General features: G+C 36.9%; 1 protein-coding gene across 1 annotated transcript in view; it reads left to right on the top strand.

Annotated features, from left to right (window-relative positions):
- The window catches only part of LOC111045521, a 138955-nt gene that overhangs the window by 94506 nt on the left and 29866 nt on the right, over positions 1–14583 (top strand). The gene's annotated exons all lie outside the window — the stretch shown is intronic.

Here is a 14583-nt window from a genome sequence, read left to right as displayed (position 1 = left end):
ATTATGTTCTGAATAATTCTCATTGTATCTCTATCTTCATTATTTCCATGTAGGGTCTTACTGATTGAATTCATGTCGAGTGAATTATCAGATTTAAGAACTACATTTTGGATTTCCTCTTCGTTTAAGTCTTCTGGAGTCATATTAATATTCTTTCCCATTTTTGGTGTTGTTTCTGATGACACGTCCGGTTTTATAGGAGTGGATGATATTTCAGCATAGGATTTTTCATTTTGAAAGAATTGAAAATTTGGTAAGTCCTGAATTTTATCTACGATATCTTTTTCAATTTGAGATGGATACCTCACAGTGGTCGCTTTGCTAGGTGTCCTCGTTACACGTTTTTTGGATGTTTATTAAACTGACATGAATCTACTTTGTGACAAATTTTTTTATGAATTTCACACTGGGGCTGAGCCTTTTCAGATGAATTTTTCTAGTTTAAACCATTGTAAAAGCATTCACCTGTGTTGTGATTTTTGTGATTACAGATGGCACAATAGCGTTGTTTCTTATTAGGGATTGAGGTGTCTGAATGATTTTGTGGATCTTTCTGATTTAACCGGTTGTGGTAGCAGTTCTCTGTTGTATGGTTTTGATAGTGACAAAGTGTGCATTTTTATAGTTTAGTATTGAACTTACGTGGCTCAGAATGACCCTGATTTTGTTGTGAGTTATTTCAGTTCGGGTTTTGATACTCATCTGATCTCTGCCTAGGTCTATCTTGCCTGTACCATTTGTTCTTCTTCTGATTTTGCAATTAACTTTTCTAATCTATCGGACAAACTATTTATCCTTTCCTCTCGTGGTGAAAACCTTGACATGTTTGCAGTTTCATTGGATAATTGAGGCAATAATCCTATTCTGTCATCTGTAATGAATTGGGATAGTGTGAATTGTTTGATATTATTTCCTAATTCAGCCATTGTATCATTTTTCAGCATGATGATTTTGTCTAGAATATGTGGAAGAAGACCTCTCAAAATGTAGCATATTTTTCTTTTCTCAGACATTTCTGAATCATACTTCTGGCATAAGAACAGAATGTGAGCCATGTAATTCTGAATGGTTTCCCTTGGTGACATTTTCCTATTCATTAGGTCTGTTCCAATTTTCTCTACTGATGCAATTGGCTCGAAGTAGCCCAGTTGTGCATTGCTCACATTGTCGAAATTAAGAGTATTTTGCTTTTGCAAAGTGGCAGAGATTGTTTCAAAGTATTGAGCGGCGCTTCCTTTCAAATAGAATGGAAGAAATGTGAGGCAAACATCCTTATCCCGAGAGTTTGCCATGGCAACTGGTTTATAATTTCAAATGAAGTCGGGAATATTTTCGTGAGGTGCGGCGGAAAATGTTTGAGGTGTGAAAAATGGTCTTTTTCTTTCAGCCATTGTTGACTGGATTTGGTCGTCTTGTTTTGCTATTTAAGAGTTCGTAGCTTCAGGTGTTTTGAAAGGAATTGATAATAAATTTGGCGTTGAGGTGGATAGTTGTTGTTTTTTGTGGTCAGTGGAGTGATCCGTGGTCTAGTGGATAGAGTGCTTGCGTAGCAGCATAGAGATCCCGGGTTCGAACCCCTCTCATTACCAAAAGTTTTTTAACCAGATCACTCCCATGTTATCGGATGGGCACGTTAAACTGTCGGTCCCGGCTGAAGTATGACAGTCGTAAGGCCCATTGACGGCTTAAATTATATATTCAGGCGGTGGAACATTCCCGAAAGGGAACTCCCCACCAACAAAAGCCATACGAATTTATTTATTATTTGTGGTCAGTTCAAGACTTTCTTTAGGGAAAATAAATTCGGTTTGACTTGTTTGTGTTACTAATTTTGATGGAGTTGATGGGCGAGAATTTTCTCCTGCCTCCTGGAGTTTGGAGTTTTGCCTTAGGGTTCTCTCTAGATAATTATAGATCAGGGAATTGGTCTTTTGATTCATTTGAAAGTTTAACAGTTGTTAAAATATATTGAATAGCCCTTTCGCGATCTTTATGATAATTAGGAGGGTCATTGAAATTCTTTTTTATCAATCTGAGAGTGGACCTGATAAATTCTGAATCCACATTTTTTGGTATATAAAGGTTGTATTGTTCTGCTAGGTTGATCGCTGTTGTTGAATCGAGTTTACCCGTGGAAATACTTCTAAGGTCAGGTAAACTAGTCATTGGAATTCAATTCTATTTGAATTGGGGATTGGAGTCAAATTTGTAATGTGAACATAGAGCATAATAGTATTGAGGCATGCACATGAACAAAAGAACAATAACTTACAATAACTGATTTTGGTTTGGCCAGAGCATTTTTGAATTGTAGCGCCAAATGCCAGACTGGTTCTGCCAATGGTAGGCTTGTTTGCGCAAGCGCAGATCGTGTCTTGATCAGTCATTCTTGTTTCGTAGTTTAGTCGTTCTTGATTTGTCAGCCCGTCGTCTTGTGCAAGAGCAAATTTGTATTTTGTCATGTAATTTCCATCGGAAAGTTCCAGTAATTGATTGTTTAAGTGTCGTGTGTGTGAATTATAAATATAACAGCTTAAATAGTGTTGAAGTGAATCAATTTGAATCGGATTTGAACTTATAAAGAATCAGTTTGAGCTTTGTTCAAACATAGTACAGAGCCAGCCTGCAAGTTGAACGTGAAAAAACAGCCTGGAAGCAAACCTTTCTTTTCCCAGATTTCTTCCCACCCATGAATCTGACCAAAACACCTAATAAAGGCTTCGAAGGGCAAGTAGACAAAATTGGATTAAATCTGGTGAGTTTTTGCTCTTTTTATTATTCATTAATGCAGAGTTTAACTGTACCAATAACCTGGCTCAAATTGAAGATTAAATTTTGCTCCTTGTTTGTATTTGATAATTTGAATAGTCAATTACAGTCCACTAGTAGCTCTAGCCTGAGCTTTGTTTAGAACATTTTGATCCTCCAAACCGTGATGAATTTAAATTTGTAATTTGTTGATTAATTCACACACATTGGATTTAAGCAATTTCGTATTTGTCCAATGTTGGCATGTTCAGAATGGTCTGATCTATGCACAACTTTGGTTTGTTGTAGCCTTGTTCTAGAGCAAGGTTTCTTGTCAATTTGTATTTGTCTGAAATTAAATTTATTTCAGTTAAAATTGTAATTTTCCTGAAACTAGGCTCATTGTGCTCTTTTTCTCAGGAATTTGTTTGTTGGATTTTGTATTGTCCATTTTGTATTGTACATGTAAGTGAAGGTTAATCACCTACATGATTTTGTTTGTTCAATTCAACAAGTTATCGTTTGTTTGTGAGTTGTTGGAAGAACATTTTCTAATCATATAGTTTTGTCTTCAGAAGTAACTTGTCTTGTGAATTGATAATCAAAGTTTAACTTTGATAACTTACTAGTCGTGATTCTTCCTTTTATCTAGTTTTGAACTCATTCTTGTTTTATTGTCTGTTGTTTTGTATTGTCGGGGCTAAATTGTTCTTGTGTATGAGTTCAAGATGGAGGAAAAATTACAGAAACAAATCAGGGTGCATCACGCTAAACTGGAACAATTGTATGCTAGATTGCAAAAAATTTATGACCTGTCTAAAAGTGTCTCTGATCCAAAAGTTGCTGAGCAATTTTTAGTGTTGTATCCTCGGGTGTCTTAGACCATTTCGGATTATGAAAAGACAGAATTAGTGGTTAATGAGTTGGAACTTGAGTTGAATATAGACTATGTTGTAGCATTCAACGACTCACATCTAGATCTGTTTCAGTATATTGAAGTAGCGGCTAACACTCTCAAACAGAGAGAGGCGACTGATGCTATTGCTCAATCTTCGGCAGCTTCAGCAGCTAGTGCACAGCCGGTCGTGTCCGAGTCAGTACTGCCCAAAATCGACCTTCCAAAATTTGATGGGAGCCAAACTCAATGGTCGGTGTTTTATGAACTATTTAAGGCATTGGTACATGACAACAAGAGTTTGAACAATCAGCAGAAGGTCCAATATCTCGTAAGTAGACTTACTGGACAAGCAGCAAATATTTGTTGTCATTTGCCACCATTGGCTAATAATTATCAAATAATTTGGCAGGCAATATTGACCCGCTATAACGATCCACGGGTGCAAGTCGATGCCTATTTCAAACAAATTTTTGAATTTCGTCCAATAAAATCAGAATCAAAGGCAGGTTGTATTGCGATTTTGGATGGGTTTTGCAGTTCAATCAATGCAGTGAAGAGACTGCGACTCACTGATTTGTCAGAGAAATCGTTTTCGTACAAGGATTTCGAAGCAGACAACTCCTTGGCTATCTTGGGATTGATTTGGCAACCTAGTACTGATCTGTTTCAGTTTTCAGTCAGGTGTGGTGAGGTCGTCGCTACTAAGCGTTCTATTCTGTCAGTGATGGCTCGTATCTATGATCCAATTGGTCTCTCATCACCGTTCACATTATTTCTCAAATGTCTTGTCCAGAAACTGTGGAAATTAGGAGTGGATTGGGACGAGAAGCCGCCTGAGTCTCTATGCACTCATTGGGAGAATTGTCAAAAAGAGTTGCCTCTATTATTGAAATTTGCTGTTCCACGTCATGTTGGTTTGTTTCAGGATTCTCACATCAGTTTGATTGGTTTTTGTGACGCATCATTGTCTGGTTATTGTGCAGTTATCAATGTGAAGTCGCAGAAGGAGAGCGAGGAGTCAAGAGTTGTATTATTGTGTTCAAAGTCCAAGGTAGCACCATCTAAAGTTGTTTCAATACCTCGTTTGGAGTTGTGTGTGGCACTCTTGTTGGCAGAACTCATGAATTCAGTAGTCACTATTATTAGTGAACGTTGTCATGTGTCTCGTATTGTCGCACTCTCTGATTCGACAGTCACCTTGTGTTGGATTAATGCTCCATCCGCAAAATGGCAAACTTTTGTTGGTAATTGGGTCGCAAAAATACAGGATTCTTGTATACAGGAGTGGATGCATGTTGCCGGAATTGAAAATCCCGCGGACTGTTTGTCTAGAGGTTTATCACCAGTTGAGCTTGTGAACTTTCTGTTGTGGCTCTCAGGTCCATCATGGATAGCAGAGGACGAATGCGATTGGCCCGTTCGAACTGCAATGGAAGAGATAGTGGATCCACCGGAGGCGAAAAAACTGTCAGTGTTGACAGTCACAAAATCTCCTGATTGTAACAGCAATGCAATATATTCATTGATTGGTCGTTGTTCGGATTATGGTCGTCTTTTGAGAATTGTAATTCTTGTTCTCAAATTCTTACGAATCTTACCCCAATCAGAGGAATCAGATTTCGATGTCGCTGAGAGGTATCTATGTAAAGTGGTGCAGAAGATACATTTTTCATCTGAATTTGTGCAATTGGAGAAGGGAGAAGATTGTTCTATGCGCCTTCGTCGCCTGTCTCCGTTCATTGATAAAGGTGTGATTCGCGTCGGCAGTCGTTTGTCTCATGCTGGACTGGAATTTGAGACTTGTCATCAGATGATTTTACCAAAATCCGACACTTTCGTATCGATGTTGATTGATTATCATCACAAGAAGAATTGTCATGCTGGACCTTTGTTATCGTTGTCCTTGATCAGACAGAAATTCTGGATACTGTCTGCTCGCTCTATTATTCGTATTTGTGTGTTTAAGTGTAATCGTTGTTTCCGTGTTCAACCTAGTAATAATGCAATTATTCCAAAAATGGGTGACCTGCCTGCTTGTCGAGTGTCAAAATGCAAACCATTTGAAAATTGTGGTGTGGATTATGCTGGTCCTTTGCATATTACTATGACGAGATGTCGTAATCCTTGTATTTTGAAAGCCTACATTTGTCTTTTTGTGTGTATGGCAACAAAGGCGGTACATATTGAGTTGGTATCAGATCTATCAACGCCCATGTTTTTAGCTGTGTTTCGTCGTTTTTTGTCCCGTCGTGGACCCTGTCGTGTGATGTATTCCGATTGTGGTACTAATTTTGTAGGTGCCAAGGAACAGTTGCGAAAAATATCTCAACTTTTGAACTTGTCCGAGTTTCAAACCATATTGACTAGTCAACTCGCCGAACACAAAATTGAATGGAAATTCATTCCCCCTGGTTCACTGCATTTTGGAGGTCTGTGGGAGGCAAATGTCAAATCTGTAAGGTTGCATCTGTTCCGAGTAATTGGCGATCAACTTCTCATCTATGAGGAACTGAACACTGTATTGGTGCAGATTGAAGGTGTCCTGAATTCCCGCCCACTGTGTGTACTGAGTGAGGATCCGTGTGAACCGCTGGCTTTAACCCCAGCACACTTTTTGACTCTCACACCGTTGAAATCATTTCCCATGCGGGACGTGGACAGTGTCCCTGTGAATCGTCTCACCAGGTATGAATTGATTGGTCAACTTATTCAATCGTTCTGGAACCGATGGAGAAGAGAGTACCTGCACGAACTTCAAAGTCGTAAAAAATGGTTGAAATCACCCACTGCTATCAGTGTGGGAACGGTTGTGGTAGTAGACCAACCCAACACACCTCCATTGCAGTGGCCACTGGGTGTCATTGAGCAAGTGTTTCCGGGAAGTGACGGCGAGGTTTGAGTGGCGAGTGTTTGCTTAAAAACTGGTATTTATAAAAGACCAGTAACAAAATTGTATCCACTCCCAACTCAATAGTTGTTGTGCTTGTTGCATTTTTTCTTTGTGTTGTTTTTTGGTGTTGGTTTTTTTTTTGTTCTTTTTGGCATGTCTGGATTCTTTCCTTTCCTTGGTTTTTTCAGTTTTGTAACTTGGCTGAAAAATAGTTCTTCAGAGGCGGGGGTATGGTTTGGCCAGAGCATTTTTGAATTGTAGCGCCAAATGCCAGACTGGTTCTGCCAATAGTAGGCTTGTTTGCGCAAGCGCAGATCGTCCAGCTGTTTTGCCCAGTCATTCTTGTTTTGTAGTTTAGTCGTTCTTGATTTGTCAGCCCGTCGTCTTGTGCAAGAGCAAATTTGTATTTTGTCATGTAATTTCCATCGGAAATTTCTAGTAATTGATTGTTTAAGTGTCGTGTGTGTGAATTATAAATATAACAGCGTAAATAGTGTTGAATTGAATTAATTTGAATCGGATTTGAATTTATAAAGAATCAGTTTGAGCTTTGTTCAAACATAGTACAGAGCCAGCCTGCACGTTGAACGTGAAAAAACAGCCTGGAAGCAAACCTTTCTTTTCCCAGATTTCTTCCCACCCATGAATCTGACCAAAACACCTAATAAAGGCTTCGAAGGGCAAGTAGACAAAATTGGATTAAATCTGGTGAGTTTTTGCTCTTTTTATTATTCATTAATGCAGAGTTTAACTGTACCAATAACCTGGCTCAAATTGAAGATTAAATTTTGATCCTTGTTTGTATTTGATAATTTGAATAGTAAATTACAGCCCACTTGTAGCTCTAGCCTGAGCTTTGTTCAGAACAGATTTGATTGAATCAATTTGATGATGATTTGATTCATTTGGTGTAGAAGTTTGTTTATTCTCCCTGATTTTAGAGAAAATATATCTTATTCGAATAAATATCAATATGGATCAATTGAAAATAAAAATGAGCTTGATTCATAACGTAACTCGCAGACGTGCTGAAATGAAGGTCATGCAACACAGTATTATTAAATTTCAAGATCACTTTCACTGTCAATGAAGTTTCCCTTTCATTAGCTACTCTTGACATTCTAATTTAAGTTGAACAGAAAATTGTTTGTTCACTATTTATCTGATTGTATTATTGCGAATTCACTATTATTGACACCAAAACTTAATGAATTCACTAATCATATCTTTATTGTGTAGAGGGACCGGAAAAGTCCAACTGAAGGTTAGATTAATCTGTTTTATTTTCAAGCTTCAATTCTTAGTGAACAGAAATAAACACGGCGTGACTCCACCATTTGAGACGTACCAAACAGTAAGCTTAAACAATTGCATTATGTTAAAAGAGAACAATTTATTAATATGTATCACCATTTGTAACAAAGTAATAATTCTTTGTAAATATTGGGGGTCCAACCACTTCCCAGATGGTAAGAAGAGTTATAGAGGAGATACATAGCTGAAGATGGTAGAGCAGATATTTTAAAGAAATAAAAAGAAGAAATCATTCTAAGAAATACAAAATTTATTGGTTTACAATATTTTAAAGAATAAAATATTTTGAAATGTATAAGTTGAAAGTTATATATTTAAGGCTATGGAGAGAAGGAAAACAGATTATTATTGAACAAGTCTCAATTATCTTCTTTAAAAATGAATTTCTATTTATTTCAATTTGATTAATTTTTGAAAACTATTTAGGTACATTATTTAATATTTTGAGGATTTTTCTCTTGGTTTGAATTCTCCACATTTCATCTATTATTTTAGAATTTCCATAGAAAATAAAAACAACATGACATTATAACTAATAAAATGATGAATAATTAATCGATTACAATATCAATCCCCTTTATGTTGACCATCTCGTCAGCTTGGCTGAAAGGTAAGGTCTACAGGAAGGTCCAGGTCTTGGCTAGTCAGAGTCTTTGAGTGTTCGGAGGAGCGGCACAAAAAAGACTGTCTCAAAGAAGTGGACAAAGTGGGAAAATCTAATATGAAAATGCCGGCTGGTGGGGAGACTGGAAAGTTCCACCACTCTGGAGCTCTGCGATTTTTCATTCAGTCAGCGCAATTTGGCATTCCAGTGATCCTGATTTTACATTGAAAATTAAAGAAGGGAAAAAAATTGAAAATTTAAAGTGCTTGAGGAGCTGTCAAAATCCATGGTTTATGACTCAGTCAAGACAGAGTATGGGAAATGGGCGAAACATGAGATTAATGGTTTGCAGAGAGTATATAATTATTATATCCACTGATACACACACACACATACATCCATTTTCTATTAACGTTTTTTGTTCTGTTAAAGATGAATCATGATGCTGGTGCTAGCTCACGACCATGGCATCGGACAAGGCGGGGTCAGCGGAGAAGACTGAGCCAAGCCCTGCAACAGCAGCAGCAACAGCCAGGCGAGATGATTGTGATGATACTGGGGCCTGCCAGCACAATCTTCAAACAGCTGCAAACCACTGGCAGCATTGGTAAAATTTGCCAGGGACTGTCAACCCTACAGGGTGCCACCTCATTGCCTAGAGTTCACCACCACCAACTAATGCCACCACCGCAGAACTGATGTCGTCCACAAGCAACAACAGCTCAACATGACTGGAAAGTTCCACCACTCTGAAGCTCTGTGATTTTTCATTCAGTCAGCGCAATTTGGCTTTCTAGTGATATTGATTTTACTATTGGAAATTGAAAAGGGAAATAAATTGAAAATTTGATGTGCTTGAGGAGCTGTCAAAACCCATGGTCTATGACAGTATCAGAAATTGTTACCCCAATAAGATAAATGTTCATTATGCTGTCCTCAACTACTCTTGCACTTTTATCATCAATGTTTTGTCCAATGAAATTTTTTGTAAAGAATGTAATATTGATAATGAAAATCTGTATGAGTATCTATATTCAGTCCTTGTGAATAATGAATAATCATTGTCAATCTATGAATGCATTTTGTTAAATACTTGTCTGTGTCTGTCATAATAAGAAATTGTCATATGAACAATCAAAATGTTGTATTTGACTCATCAATATTCCTTATTCAACTAGTCTTCAAGGTATCACTGAGTGTACACTGAGTGAACACTGAGTGTACACTGACGAGACTGAGTGTATACTGCTGAACACTGAGTGTACACTGGTGAACACTGAGTGTACACTGAGTGAACACTGAATGTACACTGAGTGAACACTGAGTGTACACTGACGAGACTGAGTGTATACTGCTGAACACTGAGTGTACACTGGTGAACACTGAGTTTACACTGAGTGAACGCTGAATGTACCCTAACTATAAATTACCTGTTTCAACAGGACTATGATAATTATAATATTATAAGTAATGAGTTGGCAGTACTGTTCTGCCTGGTAAAAACTGTCTGAGTTTTGTTTCATTTTCGATTTGCTTCCAACACTATTTGTGAATTGGATTTCCAGCATTCGATATTTGTATGAGGTAGTTTATGAGTTAGTGAATTTTTAAAATTAATGTTTTGGTGAAAATTACATGTTTTGTGACTGTGAAGCTCTAATTTGTGTTTGTAACCTAAAGCTGTTTACCAGTTCTAAACTGTGAGAATAGCTGCATTTTTATTATCTATTCATCAGCCCTAGACACATTTGTTTAGTGTTTTTGCATAATTTGTCAACTGCTGTCCTTGTACTGTGCACATTCCAATTCATTTGATATTGAGAGAGAAAATTAATCAGCTGTGAGTACACTGTCACTGTTGCCAAGTGACCCTGATCATTCAGTGCTAATCTATAGAGATAGCATAGGCAGTGTTGGTTTTCTGTATCATCTTTTCTTGCTTGTTTTGACTCTTATCTACTTGGCAATTGATTCAAATTTGTGGTGATTGATGCTTCTGTGTTTATGCATTCTTAATTGAGTTCGAATCACTCTAGCATTACTGATATCCCGTTTCTCAATCCATTCTCTTTTTGCATGAGCTACTTTATTCTTATTCCTGCCTTGACAGCTCTCTAGGCACTTCTAATACCTCTCTATTTCTCTCCTGTACGTAATTTTCACTCAGTCAAAGAGATAACAAAAATGACTAGAACCCGAGGTGAGATTGATAGAGCTACCTCTTCAGCACAACAGAACCTCAATAATATAAAAAATGATCTAATTCACCAGGAAGTTGCTGACGTTGCTGTGACTATGCATGGAATACTTTCTGTGATCTGTACCAAGTACTCTAGTGATGCGATCAAAGACTTAGTTCCAGAAATCACATCATTACTGAACAGATATGATGCTTCTCTCAAGGTTAATAATGATTTACAAAACTATATTAGTAATTTGGTTGGAGAGAATGTATTTTCAGTGAGTTCTTTGGAGACAGAGAAAAATAAGAGATAAATTGATGTTGAGTATTCATTGCAATGTAAGGAGGTAGTGGAAGGAAAAATCAAATCTCTGAGAGTTGGATATGAAGAGTTAAGAATGAATCTGCTCTTATTGAAAAAAGAAGTTTCTGACAAAGATGTAATCATTGATCTACTAAGAACTGACTGTGAGAGACTATCTGTCACAAAACATTTGACTGAGAATAAAGAGGTTGGAGGTCAGATGAGAGCAATGTCTGTGACTATTGAAACCTTGGAGGCGGGCAACAACTCTTTGAGGAATGAGAACAGTTTTTTGAGAAATAGCACTTCAAGGTTCAATAATAAAAATAAGAACTTGTTGAGTTCTCAATCTGAGAATAATGGTTTCAAACATTCAAGATTTAAACCAAGTCGATCAATATGTTCAAATTCAAATGATGATAGTGATGCTGTGGTTGCAGGGTTGCAGTAGATTGTGAATCCTTGTCCGACCCAGCATCTCCTGATCTCACAGTGCACCACTACGCCGACAGCCAGGGTAGAGATGTCTGAAGTCAGTTCAGGAGGAAGAGCAACATTCATTTCAACTCTTTTGTGAAGCCAGGAGCCAGGTTCCGTAATGTTGTGCTGGACAGATTGGCGGACTTCGGCAGGAAGGATGTTCTGGTGATTCAAGGTGGTTCTAATGACATCAGCAGAAATGAGGCAAATGATGTCCTTACAGCTTTATGCCAGAGTCTGCCAGCCCTCTATGGAACCAATGTCATCGTGTTCTCAATTCCACTTTGCTTCGATTTGGCGAACCGGTAGTGTGTGAACAAACTGATCAAAGACACTAATATATCTGTGAAAAAAATATGCAACTTGTTTCCTAATTATAAGTATGTTGTTATGGGTCATTTAGGAAGGAGATTCCATACAAAGCACAGACTTCATCTCCATAAGTTTGGCAAAAAAATGATCAGCAACTGTATTATAAAGTGGGTGGAAAGTAATTTTATGAATACAGAATCTACTCCTGCTATTCCACTTTATAGTTTCTTTTTAGTTTAGACCACAAAACTTCTAGCTTGAATTTGGCAATTTATAATGTCGATCTCACTGACAATCTCAATAATCTCATCAATCTACAGCGAATTTATGTTTTTTTAGGAATGATCAGTCATCTGATTTGGTAGTTGCTCATTGGAATGTTCAAGGTTTGATTGATAAATTGGATGAACTTACAAGTTAAAACTGCAAATTTGAAGAAGACATATTATGTGTTCCTGAGCATTGGTTGGATTCGAACGATCTGACTGGGATTGAAATAAGTGGCTATACATGCATCAGCGCATATTGCAGGTCTACAACAGGGCAAAGAGGTGGATATTTGATCTGTGTAAAGTCATCCTTAATTGCAGTTCAAGTTCCATATTTGGTTAATTTATCCATTGGAAGGGTTTGTGAGATTTCAGCTGTGTTGATTGAACAATATAATGTTATTTGCATTGAAATATACCGTGTTCCTTCAGCGAGTAATTTTGAGGCTTTCATAGAGACGCTTTTTGGCATGCTTGATGTTTTAAATAGCAATAATAGAACTTCAACTAGCAATAATGCTGGCATCATCCTCTGTGGGGATTTCAATGAAAATTAGATTATAGTTTCTAACCACAGTATGGTCTTTAAAATTTGCTATCAAGTTTCAATCTTTAATCAACAATCAATCAAGTTACTAGACCAGGTGAATCCATTCATTGTGAAGGAGAATGTATCGACAATATTGCTACATCAATTCATTTTGTAAGGATTATCTCAGCAGAGGTTGAGCCGATGATTGTCTCAGATCATTCTGCTTTGGTGTTTCGCTGCCAACTTGATGTGACTGCCTTTGATAAATTTTTTTGTATTTCTGATGCAGTTCTCCCCATCAGATGTGTGGAAAGTGGCAGATTTCCTCCAGTGAAACTTTTGTGGTATACAGAAGAGATGAAAATATTAAGGAACAATGTTTACTTATGTACAACCTTTTTAAGTTTTCCGGGTCTGCCACTCATAAAATCATGTATAATACGTTGAAGAGATCTTTAAAAAATATGGCGATAAAGTCCAAACTCGATTACAATAACAATCATATTCTGCTTGCCAAAATTAAACCAAGGGAATTGTGGTCAGCAGTCAGAGAGAATTTGAATAGGAATGAAGTGGCTAAGGGTGATGAGATTTCCAGTCATTTACCACATGGATTCAATGATTTTTATCGACAGTGTGCATGAAAAATTGCGCTCAACAGCAGATCCTGTCCATGATGTTTCTTATAATCTTGACAATTACAGAAATTCATTGCCAAACTCTTCAAAATCCTCTCTCTTTCCATCTTACAAGTGTTGAGCAGGTTCATAGTGTGATACCGTCCTTGAAGAATAGTGCTTGCCTTAATGTGTATTGCATGAATTCTCACCTGTTGAAACTGTCTTCTCCTTATATTTGTGAGGTGCTCACAACTCTGTTTAATGACTGTATTAATTATGGCGTTTTTCCTGATTTCTTGAAATTTGTCAAAGTAATTCCTCTTTTTGAGAAAGGTTCTGCAAGTGAGTATAATAACTTTAGACCCATTTCCATCATTTCAGTTATTTCTAAAATCTTTGAGGTAACTTTGTATTTTCAGATTGTTGAGTTTCTTGGAAATTATCCACTTTTCCCGATAGTCAATTTGGGTTCAGACCTAATAGAAGCACAAATACAGCTTTATTTGAATTTATGAAAAAATCTATTCTATTGATGAGAAGGGTAATCTACTAGGCAGCTTTTATGACATGAGCCAAGCTTTTGATACAATATCTCATCCCATACTATTACAACAGCTAAAATTTTATGGTTTCGATGATGATGACTGGATGACGGTTCTCCATTCGTCACTAAATCCACTTTGTGACACCATAGATTCATTTTTTCCTATCAGTGGATTGAATAGGAGAGCATCATTGTTGTCATTTGTTTTGTTGACATTTCCCACCGCCTTCTAAAATAAATAATAGTTGTGATTCAAGCTATGCCGGTATAAAAGTATTGAGGGAAATATATCTCTTCATGATTCAATTATTCGTTTCCATGTGATACCTGTCAACTCAGTATTCTGGAGCCTGCTTCATCATACTTATACATACTTTACATCAATTATTTATCATTGGTGCTGCATTAGAAAATGAATGAGGTTATCTGCTTTGAATTATTTCTAATCTATTCATTGCTCTTATTGGATTTTCCTTGTTTAATTTCTCAGTATACGTTTTTTGGGAGAATTGTCACGTTTTGTTTCTTATGAAGGAATTTTTAACAATTAGAAATTATAATATTCTATCTGGTATTCATTGGGAAACTACATACTTAAAATATAAAAATTCTAATGAGTGAAGACTATTTCTTAGAATTTTTTCGTGTTTTGAGGAGGAGATGTCCGCCTTGTGGATAATACCAGCGACCAATGATGCAATTGTATCTAAAATAAAATAATAAATAATGCAATAACAGTACATTTTCCTATTGTAAACCCCAATAAAATGAGCCTACTGCTTTCTATAACTTCACAAAGCTAACCAACTATTCTTGTGAATTTGACAAGACAGTTCTCTAGAATTGTATTTGGCAGTGGTATAAGTAATAAATAGAACATCAGTTT

Source organism: Nilaparvata lugens, chromosome 14 (genome assembly GCF_014356525.2).
Source record: "Nilaparvata lugens isolate BPH chromosome 14, ASM1435652v1, whole genome shotgun sequence".
Taxonomy (NCBI): Eukaryota; Metazoa; Arthropoda; class Insecta; order Hemiptera; family Delphacidae; genus Nilaparvata; species Nilaparvata lugens.
Note: the sequence above shows the minus strand (reverse complement) of the source record. Positions and strands in the feature narration are given on the sequence as shown.